Below are 12,642 nucleotides of genomic sequence, written 5' to 3' on the forward strand. Positions count from 1 at the left end.
GAATACCCTGGTTTGGCAGCTAGGGGGCGATGCTCTGCCCCTGAACCCCAACCCCATTATTATGTTTCTTTGGCTCCTCCCCTATAGTCCAGATGTGGTTTGTGGAGGACTTCCTTAGGGTGTGGCTCAGACTCTCAAGTGAGCCTGCCCCCACATCCACACACTCCCCACTTGGCCTCCTCCATGACACCCTCCACCACCTGCCCTCTCTCCCTAGACCCCACCATACCCTCAGGCAGGGCCTTCAGGGGCTGGCCCAAAGCCGAGTGTGTCAGGGAAGTGCAGTGCATGGAGGTTACAATGGAGGAACCAGTTAAAGTCTGTTACCCCCATCTACACACCACACCCTCACCTTCTGCACACCACTGAATCCCTAGCAGCAGCCCTAGAGTGGCATGTCTGTCCAGTCCTAGCCTAGATGGTTGTCCTCCATCTTGGAGCTTTGGCTTTTTTTTTTTTTTTTTTTTTTTTTTTTTTTTTTTTTTTTTTGCTTTGTGAAGGGCGGAGAGAGAGCACCCTTCCCACTTGGCCCTTGGCATTCTCGGTGCCCTGCTGCCATCCTGCGGATTCAGTTTGCCAATTCCGCCAGCAGGTCCCTGAGCTACCCTGGAAATGGAGGCGTGCCGCCTAGGGAAGGGCTCCCACCTGGGTCCCCCAGGACCAAAGCGGTTTCTTGGCCCATTCAATGACCCAGGAGAGCTGGAGGAGGAAGCAGGGTCCAGATGACCGGCTCCGCGGGCGACATGTGGCTGGCTTGGGGTTCACGGAAGCACAGCCTCCCGGGTCCTGTGGCCGCCATGTCTGGGAGCAGGAGAGGACCTCTCCGCAGGGGATTGTGCAGCCTGGGCTGCATGGGGGTGGTTGTGTGGAAATTTTCCTGCCTCCGTGCCAGCCCACCTGCCCTTAAGGTGGTGCACAAGGCCAACCCGGGACCCCCTAGCTTTTGTCTGAGCCTCCCTAGCAGTATCCACAGCTCACTTCCGGAGACCACACAAACTCTGCCCTGCATCTCTGGGAGGTGCTCAGGGTCTCAGGCCTGGTTGCTAGCCACCTTGGCCAAATTTCTGTCATCCATTTATCTCCTCCTGCCATCCCCTCTCCTCTCTGGCTGCCTGGACTTCTCTCTGGCTTGCCTTTTGTTTCTTTTACAACTGGATTTTCTCTTGAGTTGTGAAACTGGTTGAATTTAGGCACTGGGACCTATTAGAAAAGGTTCCAGCTCCAGAGCCACATCCCCAGATCCCTGTAAGGGATCTGGAACCCTCAACCCCCCAAACATCATCCTATCCAACCTGATTGTTTGTACCCAGTATGGCAGTGTGGTGGCTCAAGGTGAATTCCAATAGAAGCTTCCAAAACAGTGTTTGGACTCAGGGGTGCTCACAAAGAGGCCTGGCAGGACTTAGGTACCATAGTGGCCAGGTTTCACAGCCCGTGCTTCCCCTGACAAGCCTCCTCTGTGTCATTCAGGACACACATAGTCCTGTCTTCTCCTGCCTAGCTTCATTTGCATTAAACCCAGAAAGAACTCCCACCATCAAAGGTCCAAAAGCCCCTTGTCCTACATTCTCATGTGCAGATATCATCTCAGCAGGAAGAATACTTAGAGAAGGCTCTGAAATTAACAGAGGGCACTATCTGGAGTCCTACAACTGTTAAGCATGCAGGAGCGCTTTTGTGAATGTGTGTGTGTGTGTGTGTGTGTGTGTGTGTGTGTGTGTGTGTGTGTGTGTATACCTGGGATTATTGTGGCCCAATACTGTGAGAAGTCATAGCAGTGCCTGAGAGGCACAGTATGTACGAGTTATGGTCGTCAGCTCTGGAATGTAGAGGAAGGACAGGTTTGCATGTAGGGAAGCCTTTTAGGGCTCCATCCTTCAGATCCAGCTCAGGTGAGTACAAGGTTTGGAGTGGTGCTTCGTGTGTGTGGATTAGGGCTCAGGGGCATGCCAGAGCGTGGTTGGTAAGAGCATTGTGTAGGAACCATTGGGAAGGTGGCAGTACCGTCCTTTAAAGTGGCCTGACAGGCAGGTCCATGAAGTCAGGTCCTCCACACCCACCACCATCACCAGGAAGCTCCCTTTTTAGCCACAGCAAAAGTCTCCAGGAAGCTTTGTAGAGAGGGAGATTTGGAAGAGCATAGACAGGCTTGTCTCCAGGTGGCAGGGAGAGTGATTTTCTTCTAGGCTTCATCATGGAAGATGTCAGCAGTGTGGAGGAGAGCCTCTGGAGACTTTCAGTGCTCATTGAAGGAAGGCTTCCTGTTGAGGAGTGAAAAGCATTTCCCTACTGAACGTGGCCTAGCTAACCTGGATACCAGGGATGGGACTGTACATAGGAGCGAGGGACAGAGAAAGACAGAGATAGAGGTGGAGGTGGAGGTAGAGGAGGATAGATAAATGAGAGAGAGAGAAAGTAAGGCGAGAGCAAATGAGAATCTGCCTGTGGGGTGTTGGGTGTTGTCTAGTTTGTTGGTGTTTTTTTTTTTTTTCTCATGCAGGCTGGTTGGCAGACCCACTCTGTCTGTGGACACTTTTTTCTGTTCCATGGGTCTGGGCCCGTGGAGAAAAATTTGTGTGAGGACACCTGGAATGTTGTGGGAAATCCATAAGGACACACAGGGTGGGTGTGTGCTGTAGGCATCCTGGTGTTAAGAGTGAGAATTGCTTCTTGTCCCTCAGATTCTATGTTACCTGTCCTCGGTCCACTTGGAATCTCTTGAGAGAGCCGAGTCCTGTGTGTTCCTAGGCCCTGCCACAGGTAGGTGGGTGTCCACAGAGGATACAGAGAGTTCCATGCCTGACAGGGTCTTGGGGAAGTTAGAGAACGGAAAGAGAAGTTTCCTGAGTGGTGCCTGGTATTTGGTGTAGGGTAGGGTCGGGAGGTGGGAGGTTAGGGGTGGGAGCAGGAGGGCTGTGCAGAGGAAAGAGATTGTGACAGAGGTGGACGTAGGTCAGAATGGTTGCCTGGTGCTGCCTAGGAGACGGTTAAGGTGGGGACCGGTCCCAAGTTTTGGTAGGGCAAGAGGGCAGGTGGGTGCAATGTTTCTTCTTTTGTTGTGTTCTTGTCTTCACCTCAGGGACCTGGACGCCCTGCCTGTTGAGGCAAGGTTGTGGATGTCCCGGGCCTTATGGTCCCTGCTTCGCATGATGTGGGGCAGCATCCATCTGAACGCTCATCACTACCAAGGCCAATGTTTTGGAAGGAAGTCCTTCTTCTCCCATCTTAGTATTAGACCATCGGATTTGGGACACGGGACTAAGGCCGCTGACTCTGCATCCCTTACAAGCATACACAGCTGCCTGCCCTTTTGCCTTGTGTCCATCCTGGAGTGGCCTTCTGCAAGGTGGGAAGCCCGAGCTGGGTCTAGGGTCCCATTGAGTTGGGTGGTCGTCTCCCTTGGTGTAACACCTTCCATCCCACTGCCTTAGAAGAACCGGGTACAGCCTTGGAGGCCCCTCTTGTCGGGCCACCTTGACCTGGAAGCTTGGGTCAGCAGACCCAAGGCCATGCTGGAAGCTGTACTGGTCACCCTGGTGGGTGGAGTCATGTAGACAGCCACTGGATCTCTGAAAGCTGCTCTGTGTGTGTGTGTGTGTGTGTGTGTGTGTGTGTGTGTGTCTGTGTGTGTGTCTGTGTGTCTGGGGTGAAGGTTGGGCTAGGGCAGGGATGTAGCTGTAAGAATACCCTGGTTTGGCAGTTAGGGGACGATGCTCTGCCCCTGAAGCCCAACCCCATTATTATGTTTCTTTGGCTCCTCCCCTATAGTCCAGATGTGGTTTGTGGAGGACTTCTTAAGGTGTGGCTTAGACTCTCAAGTGAGCCTGCCCCCACATTCACACACACTCCCTACTTGGCCCCCTCCATGACACCCTCCACCACCTGCCCTCTCTCCCTAGACCCCACCATACCCTCAGGCAGGGCCTTCAGGGGCTGGCACAAAGCTGAGTGTGTCATGGAAGTGCAGTGCATGGAGGTTACAATGGAGGAACCAGTTAAAGTCTGTTACCCCCATCTACACACCACACCCTCACCTTCTGCACACCACTGAATCCCTAGCAGCAGCCCTAGAGTGGCATGTCTGTCCAGTCCTAGCCTAGATGGTTGTCCTCCATCTTGGAGCTTTGGCTTTTTTTTTTTTTTTTCTTTGTGAAGGACTGAGAGAGAGCACCCTTCGCCCTTGGCCCTTGGCATTCTCGGTGCCCTGCTGCCATCCCGCGGATTCAGTTTGCCAATTCCACCAGCAGGTCCCTGTGCTACCCTGGAAATGGAGGCGTGCCGGCTAGGGAAGGGCTCCAGCCTGGGTCCCCCAGGACCAAAGCGGTTCTCTGGCCCGCTCCATGACCCAGGAGAGCTGGAGGATGAAGCAGGGTCCAGATGACCGGCTCCGGGCGGGCGACACGTGGCTGGCTTGGGGTTCACGGAAGCACAGCCTCCCGGGTCCTGTGGCTGCCATGTCTGGGAGCAGGGGAGGACCTCTCCTCAGGGGATTGTGCAGCCTGGGCTGCATAGGGGTGGTTGTTTGGAACTTTTCCTGCCTCCGTGCCAGCCCGCCTGCCCTTAAGGTGGTGCACAAGGCCACCCCGTGACCCCCTAGCTTTTGTCTGAGACTCCCTAGCAGTATCCACAGCTCACTTCCGGAGACCACACAAACTCTGCCCTGCATCTCTGGGAGGTGCTCAGGGTCTCAGGCCTGGGTGCTAGCCACCTTGGCCAAATGTCTGTCATCCATTTATCTCCTCCTGCCATCCCCTCTCCTCTCTGGCTGCCTGGACTTCTCTCTGGCTTGCCTTTTGTTTCTTTTACAACTGGATTTTCTCTTGAGTTGTGCTACAGGTTGAATTTAGGCACTGGGACCTGTTAGAAAAGGTTCCAGCTCCAGAGCCACATCCCCAGATCCCTGTAAGGGATCTGGAACCCTCAACTCCCCAATCATCATCCTATCTAACCTGATTGTTCGTACCCAGTATGGCAGTGTGTTGGCTCAAGGTGAATTCCAGTAGAAGCATCCAGAACAGGGTTTGGACACAGGGGTGCTCACAAAGAGGCCAGGCAGGACTTAGGTACCATAGTGGCCAGGTTTCACAGCCCGTGCTTCCCCTGACAAGCCTCCTCTGTGTCATTCAGGACACACATAGTCCTGTCTTCTCCTGCCTAGCTTCATTTGCATTAAACCCAGAAAGAACTCCCACCATCAAAGGTCCAAAAGCCCCTTGTCCTGCATTCTCATGTCCAGACATCATCTCAGCAGGAAGAATACTTAGAGAAGGCTCTGAAATTAACAGAGGGCACTATCTGGAGTCCTACAACTGCTAAGCATGCAGGAGCGCTTTTGTGTATGTGTGTGTGTGTGTGTGTGTGTGTGTGTGTGTGTGTGTGTGTGTGTATACCTGGGATTATTGTGGCCCAGTACTGTGAGAAGTCATAGCAGTGCCTGAGAGGCACAGTATGTACGAGTTATGGTCGTCAGCTCTGGGATGTAGAGGAAGGACAGGTTTGCATGTAGGGAAGCCTTTTAGGGCTCCATCCTTCAGATACAGCTCAGGTGAGTACAAGGTTTGGACCAACCTCTGCCTCCTAAGTGCTGGGAATAAAGAACTGTACCTCTGGATAGTATTTCAAAGTATTTGAAAATCTGAAAGTGAATTTCCCTTTTTTTATACCTGAACCTGTAAGCAATTATCCATTGTACTGATCTCTCCTCTTCTATTTTCTCCATTTTTCTTTTATTGACATTTCTGCCTTTACTTTGCTTTTCAGCACAGAATGATTTATGCAGGAAACATTAGAGAAGTAGGCTTGAGTCTTGATGAGTAAGCCTGGTTCAGAACCATGGAGAGCAGCCAAAGCAGTCCAAATGTGAGAGGTATGATTTGTGAAGGCCATGGTTGGCTTTGTTCCAAGGTTTTTAAATTGAATGTGTGTGTGTGTGTGTGTGTGTGTGTGTGTGTGTGTGTGTGTGTGTGTGCCACTTCTGTTCCTGTCCTCATAGAGACCAGATGAGGGCGCTGGGTTCCCTGGAACTGGAATTATAGGCGGTTGTGAGCTACCAATGTGGGCGCTGTGAACTGAACTGTAGCCCCCTTGCAAGAGCAGTAAGCATTCTTAACCACTGAACCAGCCCTGGCTTTGTTCTGAACAAAGGTCTGGAGCAGTGTCTGATGTATGCAAAGTTTCTGGAACTATCTGTCTGTGCCTCACTTCTTGGTTTTGGTTGAATGGCAATGCCTTTCCTTACTCAACCATCTCATTAGCCTAAATAATTAAAAAAAAATGTGTGTGTGTGTGTGTGTGTGTGTGTGTGCATTACACCATGTGTGTGTGTCTGAGTTATGCCATGTGTGTGTGTTATGTTGTGTGTGTCTGTGTTACACCATGTGTGTGCAGATGTCTTCATGTCAGAACAGTCCAAGAATTGAGTTGTGTGATTATTCTGAATGCTTATGAGAAAACTCCAAGGTAAGAGTCTTGTAAGTCAGTTTCTTCAAAACACAGACTTGTTCTTGGAATGTGTTACCTCCTCCCAGGTATAGCAAACAGGAGTGAGTAACTGGCTCTTGTATTTGTTTATATGCCTCAATGGAAAATATGTTTTTTGTATTGTGCAGCTTGTCCTTGTGATTGTACACAGGTTAAACTCATGAAAACTTTACTCATGTGACCTTTCTTAACCCTCAGAGTATAAATTGTCTGATGCTCTGAATAAAGTTGACTATTGCATAAGACCAGTCAGCCTCATATATTGGCTCCACTCTTCCAAGTTCCACCGCCTCTAGAGAAAGCCCAGCACATGCTAGAAGAGGGCTTTGGCACCCTTAAAGCTGCTGTCTGAGCCAGGTTCTGGGAACCAAACTCTGGGTCTTCTGGAAGAGTAGCAAGCACTCTTAACTTAGCTGCTGAGCCATATCTCAAGCTCCTAACTATGACATGTTAACACTTGGGAAGTGGAGGCAGGAGGATCAGGACTTCAAGGACAGCCTTGGCCACATGAAGATCTGTCTAAAATAAAATAAAATGTGGGCCAAAGTTGAGGTTAGCACAGTAGTAGAGGACTTGGTCTAGTGATAATAAAGCTGTCTGATCTCTAGAACTCTAAAGAATATGAACCAACATGTAGAATACAGGTTTATTATATGTGAGCATACTCCATATGTGTATATTGTGTGTGTATATGTATGTGTTGGGCACTAGATTGAACCCAGAACCTTGTACATGCTATTGCAGACAACAACCATTGAGCTACATATTGCCTTCCCTGATCTCTCTCTCTCCCTCCCTCCCCCTACCCTTTCTCTCTGTCCTGTTAGGGATTAAACCCAGGGCCTTTGTATCTTAGGCAAATGCTTTACCACTGAGCTACATTCACATCCCATAAATTATATATTTAAATCCTCCTTCTATTTCAATGCTTTCAGTTAGTATATCATGAAATATTTGAGTGTAATTAACTTAAAAGCTCCCTTTTATATTATGTGTATTGTTGGTTTCTCTGCATGTACGTCTGAGCACCACGTGTGTGTAGTGCCCACAGAAGGCATTCGATCCCCTGGGCCTGGAGTTACAGATGGTTGTGAGTTACTATGTGTGTGCTAGGAACTGAACCTGGGTCTCTAGTGATATCTATGTATTTTAGAATTAAAAATTTTTATAATTACAAATTACAATGTTCAACAGCACCATCTGCTGTTGGAAAAGGTGAAAGCAGCTAGTTTTGTTATACACTAAATTTGATCTTTACATTTAAAATAATTGGAAGTAAATACAGAGGTCTGAAGAGTAGACTTAGGTGTTCAGCTTTAAATGAATCCAGCAATTCTAGCCTCAACATAAAGTATTTATTATGTGTATATGATGTGTGAGTATTAAGTGCAGTGCCACAGTGCATATGTAGATACAAGAGGATAACTCAGTGGAGTGCTTCCTTCCTTCCACTATGTGGGTCTTGGGGGTCAAACTCAGGTCATCAGTCTTGGCAACAAGCATCCTGGCCATCTCACTGGCCTCTAGCCCCAACTTTGTTTTTTAAAAATATTTTTTAGGAGCTGGAGAGATGGCTCAGGAGCTAAGAGAACTTGCTCTTGCAGAGGACCAGACACTCATACACATAAAACAAAATTACAAAATCTTTAAAAATATTTTTAGGGTTTATTTTTAATGTTACCCCACAGGGGCCAGAAGAGGGTGTTAGATCCACTGGAGCTGGAGTTATATGTAGTTATGAGCTCTCAGACATGGATGATGGGAACCAAACTTAGCTCCTCTGGAAGAGTGGTAGTGCTCTCTTCAAACAAAATGTATATAGACACTTTGCCTGCTTGTGTGTTCATGTCTGCCTGGTGCAAGCCAAAATGTCTGTAGGTGTGTTTGGAACAAGGAAGCTTGGTGGGAAGGCAACTTCCTCACAGTGAAGCCTCTGGGATGAAGGGAAGCTAATTCTGTTTCTAGCTTCATGTTGACTATCCAGGAAAGTTAATTGCCCACATGGTTCACTTCCTACATCAGAAAATTGGTGACTGAAGGTGGTTATAGGGAGTTCAAGGACGCAGCTTTGCTGAATCATCACCCACACTAGGGCAGGTATTTTGATGATACAGCTACCTTAGAGTGATCTATGCATCTGTCAGTAACCTGGTTCACCATGCCTGGTGAAATGCTTTCTTTGGTCAGTGTGGTGGTTTGACTGAAAATGACCCCTAGAGGCTCATAGGGATTAGCACTGTACTCCTTGGAGGAGTAGGTGTGGCATTGTTGGAGGAGGTGTGTCATTGGGGGCAGGCTTTGAAGTTTCAGATGCTCAAGCCAAGCCCAGTGTCACTCTCTCTTCCTGCTGCCTTCAGATCTGAATGTAGAACTCTCAGGTACTTTCCCATGATCATGTCTGCCAGCATACTTCCATGCTTCCTGCCATGATGACAATGGACTAAACCTCTAAACTATAAGCAAGCTTCCAATTAAATGTTTCCTTTATAAGAGTTGCCATGGTCATAGTGTCTCTTCACAGCAATAGAAACCCTAACTAAGACAGTCAGTTATCAGCAATGAGTGGACATTTATTCACATCTCCCCAGGAAGATATCACCTGAATTTGTGTAAGTACACTCTGTGATGTCCAATGGTGACGGACTTGTCTAATGACTAGTGGGATGTGAAATTATTGAATGACAATTTTATGATTTGATTTTGTTTCTAACAAAGAAAACAGATTTCTTTATTATATTGAAAAAGCAAGTGGGCATGGCACTACCAGAAGAACCAACAGCTTGATTTGCTACCCTCCCTTCGTTTTTGTAGTACTGGAGACTAAACCCACGGCCTTGCACATACTAAGCAAGCACTCTACCACTGAACTATATCCACACCTCATGTCTTCACTTTTAACAGCTAGAGGCCAGGCATAGTTTCACATACCTGTAATCCCAGCAGGTTGAGACAGGAGGATCAGGAGTTCAAGGTCTACCTATGACCTAGTGACTTTGAAGACCACATTAAATTCACCCACTTTCTCTCTATATGTATGTATGTATACTTAGGAAGATGCTGGCTGCCAAGCCTGATATCCTGAGTTCCATTCCCAGACCCACATGGTAGGAGACAAAGGTTGTCCTCTGACCTCCACTTAGGTCATGGGTACATGAACAAATACAAATAAATAAACTTCTGTAATGAAATTTGAAAAAAAATATTAGTGTCTGGGATGTAGTTCAGTTGGCAGAATTCATGCCTAGAATGCATGAAGTCCTGCTTTAAATCTCCAGCAACCACATAAAAATGAGCGATCCCAGCCCTGGGGAAGTGGAGGCAGGAAGATTAGTTCAAGATCATCCTTGACTACAGAGTGAGTTGGTGGCCAGCCTGGGCCTGTCTCAGAAATAAATAAAGAAATGAATAAAAAGCTATTGGTCACAGACTATGAAGAAACACATCCAGAGATCCCTGGGTTGGAATTGGCTATGATGATTTCTGTATGGCTGCCTCCACGTAGAAGATGAGTCTGTTTTCAGTAGTAAAAGGGATAATTATTAGGTAGGAGCAGTCTTAAAATCATAGCTACGGAAGAAGGCAATGTGTGGTTATAGAGAAGCCAATGATTAGTTGTGGTGAGATATATGATTTTTATATTTGGCTGGTAAACATTCCCATCTTTAGTTTGATAGTCATAAATCATATCTTCCTACCTAGAAGAATAGAGATATGACCATGACTTGCTGTGGAATAATCTTTTTGTACACTATGAATATGTATTACTCTCATTGGCTAATAAAAAGCTGATTGGCTGATAGCTGGGCAGGAAGAGATTGAGCGCAAGAGAATTCTGGGAAGAGGAAGGGCAGAGTCAGAGAGTTGCCAGAAAATGCGGAAAAGCAAGGTGAGAATGCCATACTGAGAAAAGATACCAAGCCACATGGCTAAACATAGATAAGAAATGTAAGAGTTAGCTAGTAACAAGTTTGAGCTATCGGCCGAGCATTTATTATTAATATAAGGCTCTGTGTGATAATTTGGGAAGTGACTGCTGGGTATTTGGAAACAAATGGTTGGGACAGAAAACATCTGATTACAATGACTAGCCATAGCTAATAATAGCTAACCTTCCTGGAACTTGATTGGCTCAGGAAAAGGCATATGGCAGTGGGGTGGACAGACTGATGCTGGGAATGTGAAGTTCCATTTCTGTTTAATTTGTTAAAATGAGAATGTGGGACCTGGGCACATGGGCAGGCCCTCCACTGGGGAGAAAGGTCCCCGAGGAATGAAGATGGAAGCAGAGATGTAAGGGGAAGACTCCTGCTGATGAAGCCTGGGGTTATTCTTGTCCCAAGGGCCCTTTCCTGTGAGCTATGAGTCTCTTTTACCTACACTTGGTTTAAGCTAGTATAATTTGAACTTCCGATTTAAATTTTTTTTTTTTTTTTGAACAGGGTTTCTCTGTGTAAGAGCCTGGCTGTCCTGGAATTCACTTTGTAGACCAGGCTGGCCTCCAACTCACAGAGATGGGCATGCTGCTGCCTCCCGAGTGCTGGGATTATAGGCTTTCACTACCACCTCCCGGCTACGTTTTTTTTTAAATCACAGGGGATTAAACCCAGAATTTCATGTATCAGAGACAAGTGCCCTAACGCTGAGCTATATCTCCAGAATGTTTTCACATTTATTTATTTTCCAGCATGTTTTACATTTATTTATTCTTACTTTTAAAGACAGGGTCTTATGTAGCCTAGACCTTGTGGAAATCATCTTGCCTCAACATCTCAAAAGCTGGGATTACAGGTGTTAGCCAACACACACACACACACACACATACACACACACACACACACACACACACACACACACACACACACACACACTTTCATACTGTAGAGCAGGCTGGCCTTGAAATTGTGCTGGTGCTCCTGCTTGTCTTCCAACTGTTGGGATTATGGGTGTAGTTACCACTGCCTAGATAACATTTTTGTTTGTTTGTTTTTTGAGACAGAGTTTCTCTGTGTAACAGCCTTGGTTGTCCTAGAACTCACTCTGTAGACCAGGCTGGCCTTGAACTCACAGAGATCTGCCTGCCTCTGCCCCCTCCCCCCAAGTGCTGAAATTAAAGGCATGTGCCATGACCGCCTGGCTCTAGATACACTTTTTGATGTTGTTGTTAAATACAGAGTCTCATGTATTCCAGACTAACCTGGAACTTGCTATGTAGCTGAGGATGACATTGAACATCTGTCTATCTGCCTCCACTTTTCCAGTGCCAAGATGACAGGCATGTTCCAGTATGCTCAGCTTACATTTTCCCCCAGATTCAGTCTTACTGTGTATTTCAGGCTGACAATCTTGTTTCAGCCTTGATTTTTTTTTTTTTTTTTTGGCTGGGGGAGTGTTCCAAGACAAGCTTTCCCAGAATAGCCCTAGTTGTCCTGGATCTAACTTTGTGGACCAGGCTGGCCTCGAACTCACATAGATCCACCTGCTTCTGCCTCCTGAGTGCTAGGACTGAAGGCATGTGCCACCACTACCTGGCAATTCCAGCTTGGAATTACTGGTATGTATCACTACATCCAATTTTAACTTCAGATTTTTTTTTCAGATTTATTTATAGTACATGTGTATATGTCTCTGTATGGTTATGTGCACATAAGTATAGGTGCTCTTAAAGGTCAGACAAGGGTGTCTAGTCCCCTGGAACTGGAGTTACTGGCAGTTGTGGGCCACCTGATGTGGATGCTGGGAACTGAACTCAGGTCCTCTGCAAAAGCAGTAATTGCTCTTAACCACTGGGCCATCTCTATCCCCACTAACTTCTGTTTTGATGTTGCAAAAGTCTTGATTAAAAAGTCTGCTACCACTGGACATGGTGGCACACACCTTTAATCCCTGTACTGAGGAGGCAGGCAGATCTCTGAGTATGAGGCCAGCTGGGTCTACATAGCAAGTTCCAGGCCAGAAAGCCAAGTGGTGGTAGCATACTCTTTTAATACCAGCACTCCAGAGGCAGAGGCAGGCAGATCTCTGTGAGTTCGAGGCCAGCCTGGTCTACAGATTGAGTTCCAGGACAGCCAGAGTGGTTACACAGAGAAACCCTGTCTCAAAAAAATGAAAAAAAAAAAAAAAAGTCTGTTAAGGTGCCCACTGTAATGTTATCTCTTTTAAGGC

At 47.2% G+C, this 12,642-nt stretch overlaps 1 long non-coding RNA gene across 1 annotated transcript; it reads left to right on the top strand.

Moving 5' to 3' along the window:
- The first annotated feature begins 2,564 nt into the window (after positions 1-2,564).
- On the top strand, positions 2,565-11,045 carry LOC131901430 (uncharacterized). The gene is made up of 3 exons (XR_009376539.1): positions 2,565-2,760; positions 3,080-3,346; positions 10,920-11,045. It is a non-coding gene; the product is annotated as an uncharacterized LOC131901430 (long non-coding RNA).
- Positions 11,046-12,642: the final 1,597 nt, after the last annotated feature.

The sequence above is a fragment of the Peromyscus eremicus genome, unplaced genomic scaffold (genome assembly GCF_949786415.1).
Source record: "Peromyscus eremicus unplaced genomic scaffold, PerEre_H2_v1 PerEre#2#unplaced_82, whole genome shotgun sequence".
Classification (NCBI taxonomy): Eukaryota; Metazoa; Chordata; class Mammalia; order Rodentia; family Cricetidae; genus Peromyscus; species Peromyscus eremicus.